The following is an 18,756-nucleotide window of genomic DNA, read 5'->3' on the forward strand; positions in this document are numbered from 1 at the left end:
TGAGTGCCTTGGGATCTCACAGAAAAATTCATCCCCAAATGCTCTGTGAAAGGAGGTGCAGCATTTTTGAGTATGGAGATGCCCTCAAAGTCCTTTATTTTTTTGTTGTGTTGCAAAGCTCTGGCTCTCCTTCATGCTGCTAATCTCTTCAGGAAGCAGCTTCTCTGTGGCAACCCTCATTTCTGCTTCATTCCTTCCCAGGCCAGGCTGTTACTTTTCCAAATCTTTCCACTCTGCTTTCTTTTAATTATACATTCTGCCCTTGAGTCCCGACATCGCTCCCTAATCCTGCTATAACCAAGCAGCAGCCTGAATGCTTTTGTTTAGCTGTTTGTTTCCCCAGCCATCCTATGACATCAGAATAACTCATGACATTTTGAACAATATAATCATAATATTATGTTCTTACTATATTATTACAATGTACAGCTCCATAGACCAGACATGTCCTAGCTCTTGCCTAGGTCCCTCATCCTCTCAGCCCTCACCAAAATCATCCACAGTGCTCTCCTCCTAACATTTCAGACTTTTTCTAGACTGCTACTCTAAAATCATCCAGCCTCCACCAGTTTCCAATCCACCTCCACATTTTAAAAAATAGTCATGGTAATAATCTCTTCCTTGTCATCAATTTTTTAAAATTATTTTTTCATCTCTTTAATGAAATTCCTGAGTCAGGTTTATATTATAAAGATGGTTTTCTTTCTGGCAGAGTCACAAGGTGACAGACACATGGCAACAGAGGGGCAGTATACATGTCTGCTTGTTCTCTTATTCTTGAAGAGTTTCCAGGATTCAGTGATGGGGCTTCACCATAAAGGCCTAATCTGTCGCTCATCATCTTCCAAACCACACATCTAAACATCATGACTACATGAAATTCCCATGTTAGAAATGTCTTTCAACAGACTGAATTTCAGCACATGAAGCCTTATGAGACACTCAAAAGTGGCTGTTGTAGGATACAGATGGTTTAAGTTCTTCATTTTGTGTCATCTCAGTCAGGTTTTTCTTTATTCTGTTAATTGCCTATTTGCTGATCAAAAGATTGCCTTGATAACTACCACAGTGACTAAGTGTTTTCTCCTTCTCTCTGTCTCTGCCCCCTGTGTGTGTGTGTCTCTATATCACACCGACTTCTTAGTGTTCACTCTGTCTCTCTGTGTCTGTCTGCCTCCTCCCTTACTCCCCTTTCTCCCTTGATCCAGACACTCAGTAAGTTATATTTGTAAGGGTATGAAGGCATGTATGGAAGGTGAGGCTGTAGCCTGAGTCAGTTGGAAAACTCAGAACAGGCTGCCTAATATAAACCTGTTTCCAATCCAGACTTCTCAAAAAGGCTGTCCTTGCTTTATCAGGCATTTTTCCAGCCATTCTTGCAGTGATATTTTTGCTCTCATTTTGCTATAATTTGCTCTGTGTAGAACTTTTTTTTTGCAACCTTATGAGAAGGCAAACAGGGTCAGAGACTGGCGACAGAGAAAGATGGTTTGCAGAATGTTTGTGGCGCCTTTGCACAGTGAACAGCATGCAGAGTAGGCAGTTGATTAACCTGAGGATCTAGGTCTGGATTCCCGAATGTCATGATTTGATGAGTCCCCAGAACTCATATTTTGTAAGCTTAATCCTCAAGTTCATATGTCAGTGATATTTGGAGGGGGTAATTAGGGATTGATGAAGTCATGAGGATGGTACCTTCATGAAGGCACATTGATAGCTTTATTAAAAAAAAATTCTGAGTTAGCATCCTTCCTCTGCCTTGCACTATGATGCCTCCTTCCTCTGTCACCCTTCTAGACTCCCCAGATTTTAGAACTTTTATAGATAAATCTGTTCTTCATAGATAACTCAGACACAATTGTTCTGCCACAACAACAGAAAGCAGCCTAAGACACGAGACCACAGATCCATTGCTATATCAACAAGGTCCTCTTGGTTCCTAATCCAAAACTCTATGTGAAGACTCTATCATGCAAGTCTGTGAAGAGAAATAATTTTTGTTCATTCTACTGAATGTTTGGATTTGTTTATTTAACCCATAAAGATAATCAAAATGGTATTTTGCTATTGTTTTGGATGTGATAATCTTCTGCCAGAATATTCCAAGAATTGTAGAACTTCCAGCATTTCTGTCCTCCCAGCCATACTAAACACTGGCTGCATCATTTAATTGCTATGGTAACCAAAGCAAGCACCCCTTCCTGTGTGCCAATGCCCTTCATGGTTGGTACTGTCTTGTGGCTGAGATCTGCTGGAAGAGGGTGGAGTTATGAATCTACTTGAGGCTACTTTGGCAGTATGGATATTAGGATTTGAAAGGACCCAAGCTATCAAATACACAAAAGGAAGCAGAGTCCAGTTAAGCAAGTTTAGGGGATCAGAAGTCAGTAACAAAAGCTGGAAACAACTTGCCCTAGTGGTAACTGCCACTTCTGTATATCTCTCCTCATTTTCTTCTATCAGGCATGTCAGCATTTTGTGACCCATCTGTTATATTATGCTTCCTCTGTGTGGGAAACTATGTCGGTAAATCTTATGTGTCAACATGACTAGGTCACATGATGCCCAGTCAGACATTACTCTGTGACAGTGAGTATGTGTTTCGTAGCATTAACATTTGAACTCATAGACTGAGTACAGCAGACAACCTTCTATAATGTGAATGCGCCTCATCCAATCAGCCGAAAGCCTGACTAGAAAAAGAGAGCAAGCCTTCCACAAGAAGAATTCTTCCTGCCCCTCGGCTGGAATGCCAGCTTTTTCCTGACTTCTTACATGAGTTTGAATATCAATTTTTCTGGGGTCTTGAACCCACCTACTTTCGGATGAACACTTTCACCAGTTTTTCTTTTTTCTTTTAATTTTATTTTTATTAATTACAATTTATTCACTTTGTATCCCAGCTGTAGCTCCCTCCCTCATCCCCTCCCAATTCCACCCCTCCCTCGGGTCCATCCCTCCTCTTTTCCTATGCTCCTCCCCCACTCCAATGATAGGGGAGGTTCTCCTTCCCTTCCACCTGACCCTAGTCTATCAGGTCTCATCAGGACTGGCTTCTTTGTCTTCCTCTGTGCACTGGTGAGGCTGCTGCCCCCTCAGGTAACCACATTGACAGATCTCTTGATCTCTGGAGCCACTGACTTCAGAATTGAGATTTATTGGAACTATGTGAACCAATTTCTCATAATTCTACAAATACAGGCAAATATAAACTCACAATATAAATATGCGTAAATAGAAAATGAAGTGAGTTATTTTTCTTTGGAAAATCCTTATTATTATAAATTTGGTACCAAAAAGTGGGATACTGCTTCGACAATGGGTAAAGCTTTTAAACCTGTACCCCCTGAGCAGGATGTTAGTGAGATGTAGATATTAAAGGTCTGGTGAGAACAAGAAGCCTCCTTGTGGAAATTGGAATAATGATGGCTCTTGTTATAATGGGACAAAGTAGTTGGTTGTATTGTGTTCTAATAAATTGTGGTCAGTAGTAGTGAAGTCATGAAATTAAATATTTGTTTGCCTGAGGCGTTTCCTCATCAAAATGCTGAGTATGTAGCCTGACTCCTTTTAACTGTAGTGAATTGCAGAAGAACCAGAATTTAAAGCCATGGGACAGGATAGGTCCTGTCCATACTACACAGAATAAAAGACTACTCAAATAGTTTATTTATTTTATTTTATATGCATTGGTGGTTTGTCTGAATATATGTCTGTGTGAGGGTGTTAGATCTTAGAGTTACAGACAGTTGTGAGCTTCTATGTGGGTGCTGAGGATTGAACTCGGGTCCTCTGGAAGAGCAGTCAGTACTCTTAACTGCTAAGCCCTGAAAGACTATTCAAAAGAGAATTGCAATGGTGTGTCAGGACAATAAGTTGGGCACTGAGGAAATATTAAAGAGGATCTTCAGGTGTCTTAGGTCTTATGGGTCAGATGATAAAACTTACTTGATTGTGAACCTACTTTATATCCTTCTGGAAAAATTACCCTGAAAGACAACCAAAGGGCATTTCTACCACAACCCTGGAAGGCAAGACTGAATCCACTTTGGTTTTTGATTTGGCTTCAGTAAGTAAACGTGCCTCCATCTAGTGCCTCAGGGGTAAGCCACCTTCACAGGGGCAGAGATGCCCACAGGGCCATACTTCCATTCCAATAGGCCTGATAGAAATTTTAATCAAGAAGCATTATTCCCAAGCCTTAAGATCTAATTGCATTTTCCTTGCTAGTGTTTGAAGTTGATGTTATGCTTAGAATCTACAGTGTACTCCCAGGCCCATATGTTTGAACACCTGGTGTTACTGCTTTTGGAGTTTGTGGAGCCTCAAGGAGGTGAGGCCTGGCTAGCAGAAGTGACTCACTGGAGACAGCCCTTTGAATGTAATAAACAGCCCAGGCCTGCGTCAGGCTGTTATAATTGTAGCCTTCTAACATTCTTGCTTCCCCTGCCATGATGGACTATATCACTGTAGACCATGAACCCAAATAGTGCTTTTTTTGAGTTGCTTCTGTTTTTTATCACAATGATGAGAAAAATAATTAATACACTTGCAATCCTACATCCTTGTCTTTTGTATAACTTCTATTGCAAATGTGAGTGCCTACCTTACTCTGTCCACATTTATATTTTTGAAGATGTTGCCTTGTTTGGTTTCATGGTCTTAAAGCTAGAAAGGAATTTTGCTTCAAAATAAACCATATCTCTAGTCTCATCAATGTCTGATTTAGGTATGTTGTGCTATAGACTAAGAGATGATGTGGTGTCAGTTGAGATCTTTGGAGCTTTGGGGGCTGAAAGTGATACATTTTGCATGTGAGTAGGAAATGAATTTTGAGGCCCAGGAATAAAATGCTGTAGATTAAACTGTATAAATTGTACCTTCTCCTCAAATTTTAAAATGTTGGAAGCATGAGGGGTGTACCTGCATGAGGAGGTGACAAATATTAAATAATGTCAGAAAGATAGGACCTTGATTTAATAGAGATGGGACCTTATGAAGAAGGAACACCAGAGCTATCTCTGCTATGTGAGGTCATAGACAAAGCAGTTCTGTGAAAGTACTTGCCACTCTGAGTCTGGCCAGACCCCAGAACTGGCAGAAAACGAGTGTCTCTTGCTTAAGTTATGCAGTCTGTGCTGTTGAGGTATGGCAGTTCAGCTTGGCTGATTCAGAGTCCTGGATTGGTTTCTGGATTTTGGTAACCAACAGAGAATCCATACACAAGGAGTCAAAGTCAAATAACTGAGGCAATGGGAAGAGTCTACACCTACTGTAGGTGAAAGAAGTATTGATGGAGAAGGATGTTGGTAATGTCATCTCAGGGTTTCAGAGCAAGAACTATGGTTGATATTAACAGAAACAGAATGGAAACATTTTAGAAATCTTTGGAGACATCTGAATTATGGGTGTTTACTCTCACATTGTATAACCCTTTTCTTTAAATATGCAAAAATAGTACAGCCAAGGAAATCGCAACTTCTCCCAAGGCTTCAGTGCAAGAGTGCAGCCAACTGCACAGTGGAAACTTGTAAGGACACTGTGGGACATCAGATTGTTGGACTACAGTGTAATTACTGCTGACCTATATAATGCATTAAAGTTCTTCAAGTTTGTGGCTCAGAATAGCTATGTTTCAAAACATACAATGAAGCACAGAAAGTTGAGAGCTGTAGCCTAGACTGGATTTCTCAGTTTTGTGTTTTCTTTGAGAAAGAGATTAAAAGTAAGATGCCATTACATTTTTCTCTTATCTGCAGAATGTCTCCGTTTATGCTTCTTTCCAACTGACATTTATAGTGATCAATAATAGGAAGTTATATGAGTATGGTAAATAAAAATAAACATAAAATATTGTTAACTATATCATATCTGTCACATCAGTGTAAATAGTTATAAATGTCTATCTTAAAAGTAAATGGTCAAAGGAACATTTGAATTTAGCTAAAAACAACATAGGTTTTAATATCTTATTGAATGAACTAAATTGGGAACATAATAAAAACAAAAGAAATTACTTAGAGAAATTTGAGAGTTTTAAAACAAAAGCAAAATGCCAGCTAAACAACAATTGTAGTCGTTGGAGCTCATGAATGAGAAGAACAATGCAGCAGATGACTTCTGGGAAACTGGAGGGAAAGAAATATAAAAATGCTTTATAGATACCATTAAGTGACTGGCTATATAATCCTTCATACTTTGAAACTTTAATTTTATTTGTGGGCTACTTAATAGTAATGATAAATGACATGTCTTGTCCCCCCCCATTCTTGGGAATTATTTTTGGTGTATCACTTTGTTTTTTGTTTTTTTTTTACATATTTTTATTGTGACATAATTCAACATACCATGAATATGAACCATATAAAACGTACAATGCAGTGACTTTTAATATATTCACAAGGTTGTACTTCCACAACCAGTGTCTAATTCTGGAACATTTTTATCAGCCCCCAAAGAAACTCATTGGAAATCACTCTCCATTTCCTGAGCCCCAGCACACTTACTCTCTGGATGTATTTGTCTACAGTAGACACTCCATAAAAGTGAATTAATATAATATATGGCTTTTTGTCCGTCATCTTTCATTTTACATGTAACATACATCAAGATTTTATTCCTTTTTATAACTATGCTGCTTTTTGTTATTCATTTTTCTCCAGGGTCTCAGCTTAATTATGAAAAGTTTCTAGCTGCCTTCCCAATTGAAATACCTCATGTAATAAAATGTCCATAGCTATGAGACTTGACATATGCTTTGATGGCTAGTTTTAATGTCAAATTGACACAAATTAGGATCATCTGAATAGTGGTCCTCAACTGAAGGATTGTTAATTGATATTGGAAGACCCACCTGAAATGCCTGTGGGATCTTCTGCTAGTAGCTCAGATAAAGAAGTCCATGACAGGAGAAAGATGGCTCACCCTTTGGTTGGTTGGTCTTCCCTCTTGATGCTGAGTTGATTTATCTTGTTGCTGCTGTTGCTGCTGCTGCTGCTGATGGTAATGACTGTGGTGGTGATGATGGTGGTAATGATTATGGTGGTGATGATAGTGGTGATGATGATGGTGATGGCAGTGATTATGATAGTGATGATGATGGTGGTGAAGATGATGGTGGTGTTAGTGATGATTATGATGATGACAATAATGGTGATAATGATGATGATAGTAATGGTAGTGATTACGATGGTGTTTATGGTTCCTTCACTAATATTAGAAACAGCATTTCCAGGCCTCTATAGTTGACTACCTGTGGCTCTACAAGAAACCTCTCGGGCTTTTGATAACAGTTGGGGACTGCTGAGGCACCCAAGCTCAAGAACCAAACAGCGGCTAGGTTTTCAGCTCAGGTATGAGACAGCTGTTGTTACTATTTCCATGTTAGCTAATTTAATAAATGTATGTATGCATGGAGGATGTACACATACCCTATCAGTTCTCTTCTTCCAGAGCAGTGGCTCCCAACCTTCCTAAAACTGTAACTGTTTAATACAGTTCCTCATGATGTGGTGACCCCAATCATAAAATTATTTTTGTTGCTACTTCATAACTATAATTTTGCTGTAGTTAGGACTTGTAATATGACTATCTGTGTTTTCTGATGGTCTTAGACAACCCTTGTAAAAGGGTCATTTGACTCCCAAAGGGGTCACAACACACAGGCTGAGAACTGTTGCTCTAGAGTACTCTGACTAATATATTCATTTCGTGGTATTTGAAGAATTTTAAGGAACTCCCACACAGAATAAATACCTACCTCATTGTAGCATAGCACTATTACTACTATTCTTTTTAAACCACTGAGCCTGCAAGAGATGGCTCAGTGGGCAAACACTTTCTGGGGAAGCTTTGAAACCCAAGTATGATCCCAGGAACCCATGTGGACATAGAGGATAGCCAACTACATAAAGCTGATCTCTGACCTCCACACATGCACCATTGTAGGCATGCTACCATCCCTTGCCCCTACACTCACAATTTAGAAATCTAAAAAAAATACTGTGGTGGTGATTTACATGAGATGCCCTCCATAGTCTCAGACATCTAAATGCTTGGTCTTCAGTTTTAGTGGTACTGTTTAAGAAGGCTGAGGAGTTTCAGCCTTGTTGGAAGAAGTATGTAACTGCAGGTGGGCTTTGAGAGTGTAAAGACTTCTGCCACTTCAGGCTCACTCTGTCTGATTACTACTTATGGTTCAAGATAAGAGCTCTCAGCTTCCTGCTCTAGCCACCATGCCTCTCCACAGCCATCATGGACTCTTATCCCTCTGGAACTGTAAGCTCAAATAAACTCTTTCAAGTTATCTTCCTCATAGTGTTTTAATACAGGCCATCTAAAAGCAACCAATACAAATACAATCAGTAAATTTTATCATATTGTTGTAAGAAGTGTTTTGTTTGAAAAAATGTGAAATTCTTAAAAATAAAAAAAAAACATTGATATGTAATTAATTTTTCAATTGGCCAGGTGAGTTCGTCGCTGGTAATAAACCAATAATGAAAAGTTTCAGAATTACAGACCATTATGAGCTGCCAGAGGGAGTCTCTGGGAACTGAACTTGGCTTCTCTTGAAGTACAGGAAGAGCAGGAGGAGCTTGCTACTGCTAAACCATCTCACCAACAATCATTTGTTAAACCCCTAGTTCAACAACATCAGCTCTTTCTCTGGGAAAGGAGAGTCTGTGGTTGTCTCCTGTCTCTGAGGGACCCATTCTTTTACAAGAAGCAGACTTATGAAAAAGTCTTCATGTAAGGGTAGTGATTGAGATATCAATAGAAGGCACAAGGTACAGGTTGGAGCAGAAAGTGAGTGCAAAAGAATCACATCATAGGCTGTATTCTGAAATGTTAAGAAGACTGTATATCCAAAGACAGGAGGCAGGAAAGGAGATGAAATGAAAAGGATCCTAATTATGGGAGCTTAGTGTTACCTAAGTCCAAGACACTCTGTATAAACAGAAACAGCCTGCTTAAGTTCTTTATATTCCCAATGCCATTCAATGCTCACAACAATCATATATTTATGTGCTATTTGTATATCTATTTTACAAGGGATGGAAACAAAGGCACAAAATGGCTCAATAGCTTGTTTCTATTTCTGTAATTAGATAGTGAACTTTGATGGGCCTTGTGAGCAAAGTGGGAAAATTGGAACTTCATCCTGAAAGAGACAGGAATTTGAGGACTGTAAACAAGAAAGTAGCCTGACCCTTTTATTGAACTAGGAGTTTAATAAAATGTCACTCCAGCAGAGATTGAGTAAGAAAAAGGGTTATGCAGCAGTGGCTGAGAGAATAATCATACAGGCATCTAAACCACACAATGGTGGCTACACAAGAGAAGAGGAGGGCCAAATTTGTTATTTAGACTCTTAGAGAGAAAAAAGGCAAAATGTACACACATATTGGAGGAGGCAAAGAAAGCGAGCACAGAGCAATCCCCTGCTTTGTTTCCAATGAAGACTTTGACAGAGGGCACACAGAGGGAAAAGAGGTCATCTGAATGACTGGAAGATTTATTCTGACCACATGTCCACAGGGGAAACATTGTAAACCATCATTTTTAGTTTTGCAGCTGTAGGCAATTGAGTAAGGATCTAACATACCATTTCTAGTTTGCTGAGCAACAGAATCTGCAAAGTCCTTGGCTGCCTTTGGAGCATGAAGGACCTTGATGAGATGGTAGAGTAGAGGGCCAACTTCCTCATTTTGTGGTGACCCCAACCATAAAATTATTTGCTACTTCATAACTGTAATTTTGCTACTGTTAATAATCATAATGTAAATATCTGTGTTTTCCAATGGTCTTAGGCAAGCAAAGAGTTGTTCGACCCCCAAAGGGGTTATGACACACAGGTTGAGAACCACTGCCCTAGAGAGAGATAACTGAGGTCCTGGCTGGCTTTTCAGCTATCACAAATAAGTGACCTTCCTTCCAGGAAGAACACTGAGCCTGAGGAGTGCATAGATCTTACAGTGCTCACCACATTGGGTGTCAGTTATATGATTACCCAATCTAAGAGGCTTCCCAGGGCCTTTCCAGGCTATTAACCATTGAATGCAACTCCAAGGAGCTGGCAGGAATTAAACCTAGAGCCAGAGTCAAACTAGGTCAGGACTCCAGACAGCAGTCAGATGGAATAAAGAAAGCTACCTCCTCCAGCCAATCGTGCATGCACCATTTGGGTCATTGAAATTGTAAACACTGTCTTACTGTGGTGACAAGGTGTTTGATGAAGAAGCAGCTCTTTCTCATGAGTTCTGAGGATGTCCAGGAACATGACCTTCAGCCCTGGACAGAACAAGGGACAGCAGTTTATCAGATGAATCACTCAGAGGAAGAGAACTTAACATACTACACAGGGGTCCATAAAGGTTGGACTTAGCAACAGAACTTGGTCTTGTAGAAACAGTAAAACCTTGGGAAGATGAAGGCATGGCACCCACATACTGAATGTGAACTGACTCCTGCAAGTTGTCCTCTGACTTTCACACATATGCCATATCTATCAGTAAGTGCTAATAGGTAATTTCTACGTCTTCTCTGTTGTGAATGGTTCCCGAATCAACACAGAGTGCAGCTATTTCTTTGACACGGATTTTATTTCTTTTGCATATGTATTCAAAAGTGAGATCACTGGATGACTGGTACTTCTACTTTTAATCTTTTTGAGGAATCTTCATTTATATTGCTTTCCATATGGCTATACTAATTTATATTCCCACCAGCATTGTACAAACATCCCTTCTCTTTACATCTCACCAGCACTTGCTATCTTTAGTCTTTTAGATAAAAACCATTCTTACTGAACTATTTTTCTTCTTCCAAAATCAGAGTTGAAAACAGTGATTCCCACCCCCCCCCATACCCCTAAATACATATTGCAGTAATGGTTAGATTTGAGAACAGACTCCCCGAAAGATTCAGGAGTTTACTGTGGCTCTCACCTACTTCCCTCTTACTTTACAGACAAAGTCTATGCAGGCATCGGTACAGCACCACTACCATTTCCTTACCTTCCCTGTGAGGCCCTGATTTGAGATCTGAATCTGTGTTCTCAAGGCATCCTCAGAAGTGAGAAATATCCAATAGGTATTCCTGTAGTTCAGCATCTTCCTGTAGGAGTTAGGTCCTGAAAGTAGGGCACAGATGAACATAGAATGAGAAGCGAGGAGTCCAGAAGGCCAGGAAAGATCCCCTCAGATGCCGGCAGCTTTTATTTTAGTGAGACTGGCGTGATCTCAGCAGCTCTACAGCTGTCAATGAGATGCCATCGTTAAGCAATTAAGAACACAGCCAGGAGGAAGAAAAACCAAAATAGATGCCCACCGTGTTTCACCAGAAACAGTACACGTAGAAGAACGAGATATATAGTGATTGCTCTTAGAATAAACTGCCTCAAGCTTCAGTAATCGTGGAGAAAGTGCCTAATGCCAGGTGTGTGCTAAAGTGCCCCTCCCCCAGGCAGTCCAGAGACCTCAGATACAGGAAGGGTCAAGAAAGCTTGAAGAATCTGAGCAATCTTTTATTCAATCTTACATTTTTCCCCCTCTTGGATTTCAAGGAACTGACAGTTACAGGAGACCTAAGTGCCATAGTTTCAGTTTCTGACCTTGGCCTCTTTGCTGTTTTTGTAAGACTTGGGCACACTCCAACCCCAGCCTGTGCCTGCTGTTCACATTTGCCTGTTTTTCTAGTTAGCTTTATATGACTACAGAAAGGGTTTATTTTAGCTTGTAAATTATAGTCCATCATCCAGGGGATCCAGGCAGAACTCATGGTAGGAACTGAAAGCAGAAACCACAAAGGTGTGCTGCTTATGGTCAGGTCCTTTTTTTTTTTTTTTTTTTGAGACAGGGTTTTCTGTAGTCTTGGCTGTCTTAGACTTGCTTTGTAAACTAGGCTGGCCTTGAACTCACAGAGATCCACTTGCCTCTTCCTCCCTGAGTGCTGGGAATACAGGCATGTGCCACTAAGCCCAGCTCAGGTACCTTTCTTATCCAGCCTAGGTTCTATTTCGTAGTGGTACCGCCTACAGTGGAATGGACCTCCCTAAATCATTTAATAGTCAAGAAAATACCCCACACACATGCCCATCAGCCAATGTGATGAAGTCAATACTTCTATTGAGGGTCCTTCTTTTTAGGTGTGTCAAAGTTGATCACTAAGATTACATCATACCTGTGACACTTCCTCTGGAGCATGGCTTGGTAATTTCAGAATAATTTTGATTGCCCTTTTCCTTAATGGTACTGAGAGTTATCCCATGCACATTTAACCTCATCACTTGTTCATCTTGAGTGTTCTTTCTAATAGCTGGAGGAGGGAAGTTTTCCTTTGCCTTGATGAGTCCCAGGTGGCATCAGTTACACGGGTAGCATTCAACAAATCTATGATGGATGAATATAAACTACCTGAATCCAGCCAAAGCCGAAGACCAGATGTCACAGACTATGAGAAGCTGTTTCAGCTTTCACAGAACCCACTTCCCCAAGGGCAAAACCACGGAAGCTGGAATGGCCTAAAAAGCTACCACTCTCAATTTTTATTATTTAAGAACTTTAGGAAATTGTTGTCACAGAATGGTAGAAACTCTAATTTATCTTCTGGGAAATACTTTCTTTATCCTGTAGATAAACACATTTAAATTAAACAAAACAATGAAAGGTTACTTGAAAACAGAGCTTGAGGTAAATTTAACAGCCTCTAAAGAGGAAAATATGAATGGGCACAGTGGCCCCTGGCTAAGGAGCACCCCTTTTTGATAGTAGAAGGAAAAGGGAATGAGGCCATTTTTACTTTTTCAAAATTCATGTTTTATAAAGGACAGAATGTGATGTTGCAAATAAATTAGGGCATGGTGATGGTCCACTATACCCTTGTGAATGGGTTCAATATTTTAGTTACTCCAACTGTTTTCTGCAGTCTTTGAGCAGAGGGGACTAGTACTAAAATGAGATTTTTACCTTTCTGGCTTACAAGATGGATAGCTCAGAGTTAAAGTGGCCCTACAATTGAGGTTAAATGCTGAACCCCAACTTGTATGGGAATGTGTTTTCTTTTCTGCAACCTCAAGCATTCATACAAGGGATGCTCACTATCCCAAGCTCTAGAAAAGATTGTCTCTAATGTACTAAGAAATTTTCCTTAAAGAGAACCATGAACACAAATGATTTTATTGTATAGGTCAGCACCACTTAGTTTCTAAGCCTCAAGCAGCAGGCAAAGCCTGTTAGAGGGCTGAAAAATCAGTTACAAATGATATGCTCATCTATTTTAATGCACTGTGCAGTGATCACCACAGGAAGTTATCAAGAATAAAACCAAGCATGACTATAGAGAGAAATGGCTGCACAGGCTGACACGGGTCTTACTATGAAAAGACAATGCAGAGAGAGTAACACAATAGCATCAGGCTGTCCACATTTCTACATAGTGTAAGACGAGTCAAAACTATAGCAGCAGAACACAGTGTTACCTGAAGAAAGAAAGCAATATAACCCACTGAGATAAGCCATGCTAACCATGCTTGGTAGAAGGGTATTGCAACAGGAAAGAAAAAAACAAAAACAAAAACAAAAAAACAGAACCATTTATGTGACTGGAGGAAAAAAAAGGTTCCAAGTTGTTAATACTGCAGGTAAGTGAAGAAATGTGAAGGACAGCAATTTAGCAATTCAAACAAAGCTGAGTAGGCCACAATATGTTGCTGTGTGTAAAACCATTAATATAACTACAACACTAGATAGCTAAGGAGGTATTTCTGGAAATTTATTCAACAAGTAACATAGAAAGGTAAGGTTTTAATATTTCAGTTTTGTAGACAGTCTCATCTGAAGAATGTAAGGACTTTTCATCAAGTGAATCTATTAAAAATGACATCAATGACAATGGAGAACTCAGATCTTTAAATAGATGTATTTGATGGTATTTGCTGAAACATAGGAAACAGTGGAAGAGTACCAGCATCTAAGACTGTGGCTCATAACAAACTATGTTTTATAAAAACTGGCAAAACTTATTAATTTAGAAATAACTATTTGTTAATTGTTCATGATGTTATAAATACCCAGAGTCCCAATGAAAAATGGTTAAGAACCTACATATGGGAAAAGAATTATCTTGGTGTTTGTTGCATGAAGGAACCCAAACAAAACAAAAGTAATTCTTCAAGGTGATTTTTTTTTCTTTTAGTGGAAAGGATGTCAAGAACCCAAACAAAACACACTCCCTAAAAGGCCTCTGTTTTTTATCCCTAACATTTGTGGTGACTGTGTGTCATTCCGTTGTTCGAATTTCGTTGCTCACCTTCACAATTTGATGTCATTGGCTAATTGTGCAACGAAGAGAGAAGGCTCAGAAAATATGGACCCTTGTCGGGCTGACTCTCTTTGACATAAAAATAAAATAACAACAAAACACTTACTTACTCTTGTTTTCTTTCTTGTATAACATTACCAGAAAACTATAAAGTGGAAGGAAAAAAAGAAAGTTAGGAAACTTAATTTCCCCCAGTTTGAGAATTTGTATGCAATGACATAGTCTTTTAATTTCATGTGTGCCTGTAGAGTGAATAAATAAATGAGTGTGATTTCAATACTGACAGATGCAGTAGACCAGCAGGACAAAGAGCAAGGATGAGATATCAAGAGCTCTAAGATAGCCTGTGATTGTTTGGACTGTGCGCTACAGGCTGGACTTCAGAATTGCATTCGTGAGGCAGAAGTTCCTTAGGTGCTCTAGGAAGAATTTCTGATGGGGTTGAAAAATCACACTACTGAAACTGACCCCAAGAACAAAATGACACTAGGTATAACAGCTTTAAAAACTTTTAAAGGAGAAAGCAATAATAGCATCTGTTAAATAATAAATGGTGTATTGTATTTAATACTTGAAAAGAGGAGCATTGAAAAACCAAATAGAATCAAATAGTTTTTCATGTTAAATCTCATAATGAGGGCCTAATGAATGAAAAGGTAGAAAGCAATTCTGTGTTACTAGTACCCACATCTCAGCCTGAATCTGCCAGACGTTTACAGATCGTAGCTCACTCACAGTTTAAGGGCTTAATCCTTGCAAAATGTCTCCCACAATTTTAGACTTTGCCAAAGTGAACTATTCAATTGACCCTTCCTCACAAAAACATTGCCTTTTGTTATATTACTTCTGTTACATTATTTAAAATGGAGCAAAAGTGTTATTCTTAAAAACCAAGGACAAATAGTGAAAAATAATGTAATGAGATGATAGAAACTATTCCTCAATATGTTGAAAGAAACTGTGCTTTTCTTGAGCTTGGCTGAGGTTACTAGGCAAACGGCACAGGTACATGAAGTGAAAGCATGGACACAGAAGACTCACTGAAGACAGTCTGTGATGTGATATACTTACATGGGGAAGTAGGGTGACAAAGAACAGCAGAGTCTTCTTGCCATGCTGAGGAAGAGACGTCTAATTGTAGAACCCAGTTTTGAATCTAAAAGAACTATATTTTGCTGGAAAGTATAAAAATACCTGTGCAAGGAATTTTCAAAGAAAATATTGAGTCATAAAAACACAGTGGAGATTTATAAAGACGTGTAGCAAGTATCAAGTCCTAAAATGACATTTTGTCCTTATTGTTAACACATGTACTCAATAAAGTTGCTTGGGAACTTGATGAAATATTTAAGTTATGAAGAAATTTAAAAACTAAAAAGTGTTCAAGTTGAATAACTTAGAGAGGTGGGGAAGATGAAAATATGAATTGGGAAGTTGTCTTTATCTTTTCTGTTGCTGTGATTAAAAAAAAAATAGCCCAGAAAAAGCAACTGAAGGGAAAAGAGTCTGTTTGCTTCTCAGTTTCAAGTTACTGTCCCTCATTTTGACTACTTAGTGGTAAGGACTTGAAGCAGTTCATCCCATTACAGAGGGCAATGAATCAACATATTCATGCTTACTTGTATTCACCCTGCTTTCTTCACTCTGTATAATTTCCAGAATTCCTTGCCTAGGGAATGTTCTCACCCACAATGGACTGGTCCTTCCACTTCAATTAGCATAACCCAAATAATCCCCCAACAGACAGGCCAACTTAACTAGATAACTGCCTCACTGAGGCTCTTTTCTCAAGTGATTCTACATTGTGCAGAGTTGACAATAAAAGCTAACCATCAGAGGCCTAGCATGAAGAATTGTCTGTTGGGTCTTTGTTTTTATAGCAGAAAGACATTCAAATCATTTGAAGCAGTGAACTCCATGCTTTTCATATTGAACAGGGAGCTTGGGTAGGAAATCCTAAAGCCTCAGATCAGGAGAACTGAAGTGAGTGGACATGCAGTGTTTTGTTAACAAAGGCAGTTTTACCCTACTCTATCCCTCTCCTAGAGAAAGAGAGAGAGCGAGACCTTGTAGAGAGTGTAGCATTAAGTTCAAGGTCTTTGGCTAATCTATAATCACAGAGAAGTTTTGAGTATTCTGCATGGCATAGTAGATCACATAATCATCTGGATCAGTGATTCTCAACCTGTGGGTCATAACTCTTTAGCAAACCTCTGTTTCTAAAAATATTTACATTATGATTCATAACAGTAGCAAAATTATAAAGTAGCAATGAAAATAATGTTATGGTTTTGGGTCACCACAACATAAGGAACTGTAGTAACTGTTGTGGTATTCAGAAGGTTGAGGATCACTAATCTAGATGGTTTAGCTGGGAACAATTTTGCCTCATGCTGGGAAAACCTCTAAGCCATAATCCTTAAGCACAGTTAATTTCTTCTTGGGGGTATCAAAGTTCAATTACTTGGTGCTTTAAAACTGGCAACAACCTGACCATGAATTGAGTTTTTCCACAAAGGAATTCTAAATTCTAAAACAAAAATACTGTATTTATTTGTGTCACTAGATCTTCTAAGGTGGGTTTTTACAAGGAGCTTTTTTCATTTAACCTTGGCTCTTGAAACTCCTTCAGACTGCTCTGTTCATGTTCTCTTGCTGGCTTGATTTGTTTTCACTTGTCCTAAGTCTTATCCCACTGATACCTCACTCTGTAAGCTTTAGATTCTTCCAACACCTACTTTATTTAAGCTTCTTGAACTCTCTAGCTCCCTTCCCATGCCCCTACCTTAGGAAGGAGAATAGTGGAGAAAGAGGCTGTAATCTTCTTTACGCTACTTCCTGCTGAAAAGGGTTGATGGGTTCTTCATAAATTACCAGACTCAGTCCTCAGAAGACCAGCAGTCTAATCAAAGCAGTAGCAACAACACTCTTCAGCAGCAGCAGAACAATTCATTAGAAGCGGCAAGATTCTGACCAAATGGCACAAGTCTGCCAAAGTGGCAAAACTCTCCCAAAGCAGCAAGAGAGGTTATCTGGTTCATTTCTGTCTTCAAAGACTGTGAACCGAATCGTCACGATGCAAAAGCATCTTCCCTTGAACAAGGTAGTTTCCACCTGACAAACATCACTCGACTTTTCACAGGAGTTGTTTTCTGCAGGGGCTGTTCTCTTCCCTCCCCCCAGGGAAAAATAGTCCCACATTTGGAACCAAGACCAAAAAAAAAAAAAAAAAAAAAAAACACAAAAACACAAAAAAACAAAACAAACAGACAAAAAAAACATGTTCATATGATAGAACTGAGTTCCCCAAAAAACCCCAGAAACTTCCACTTCATCACTCCACAAATGAATGCTGTCATGTCCATACCTCTCCCAGCAATTTCAAAATGCTTACTTTATTCACTTCCTGATGATCAGATCATGGAAGCAAAAAGCCAGTTCAAATACAGATAGTAATAACATCATTACATTTGGGCCACAAATTTGGCTCTGATTTGAGCCAACAAAAATAATACACTTCTCAGAATACATGGTGGTGGAGAGAACATTGTATTTTTAGAGAAACAAATTTTTTTCTGCCATTAAGTTCTGAATGAAGTTCCTCATGTTTTGTTGCACTGAAAAATTACCTCTAAATTAAAAATTTTTTTTTCTAAAAAAGTCTTTCTCTCCAATATAAGCCAAGATCAGAGCTCTAGCTGGAGAGATGGCTGAATACTTAAGAGAACTTTGAGCTTTGCAGAGGTTGGGGTTAGGTTCCTAGCATCCACAGAACAGTTTACACCTGAGTTGTAACTCCAGTTCGAAGGGACCCTGATGGCCTCTTTTGGCTTCTGCAAGCACTGCATGCATGTGGTACACATACACACATGCAGGCAAAACACTCACCTGTAGAACAAAAATAAATAAATCTAAAAACTCAAAATGGAGATACAACATAAGGAGAACTCAGTGAGAATCTGGAAAACAAGACAAACAGGATCACAGGTGTTTTGGGGTGATCTAGCTCAACCCGTAGAGGAAACACAGAGATTCAATCCTCTTTTTGACTCTGTCAACTAGGATTTGGGTATAAATTGTTAGTCTGTGGCCACTCTGTCCATAATTGTGTCTCTCAAATATTTTATAAAAGGAACAGTTTTCCAACTCTCCCTTTTATGCCCCATTATCTTTCCCACTTTGTTCTGCAACACATCTACTTCTCCGTCTTGCTTTGCCCTTTTAGTGATTCTACATTACCTCAAAAATGATCATGAGAAGCAGAATCCTCCTCAGAAGATGGAGAGGGGCAGAAGATGGGCCAGAAATATGAATATGATATGTTCTTGGCAAGGAGGTTAGTGGTTATATGCACTGCCATCTATTATATGCGTTATATGCACCCATTCACACACACACACACACACACACACACACACACACACACACACACAC

This window comes from Psammomys obesus, unplaced genomic scaffold (assembly GCF_907164565.1).
Source record: "Psammomys obesus unplaced genomic scaffold, mPsaObe1.curated_primary_1811, whole genome shotgun sequence".
Taxonomy (NCBI): domain Eukaryota; kingdom Metazoa; phylum Chordata; class Mammalia; order Rodentia; family Muridae; genus Psammomys; species Psammomys obesus.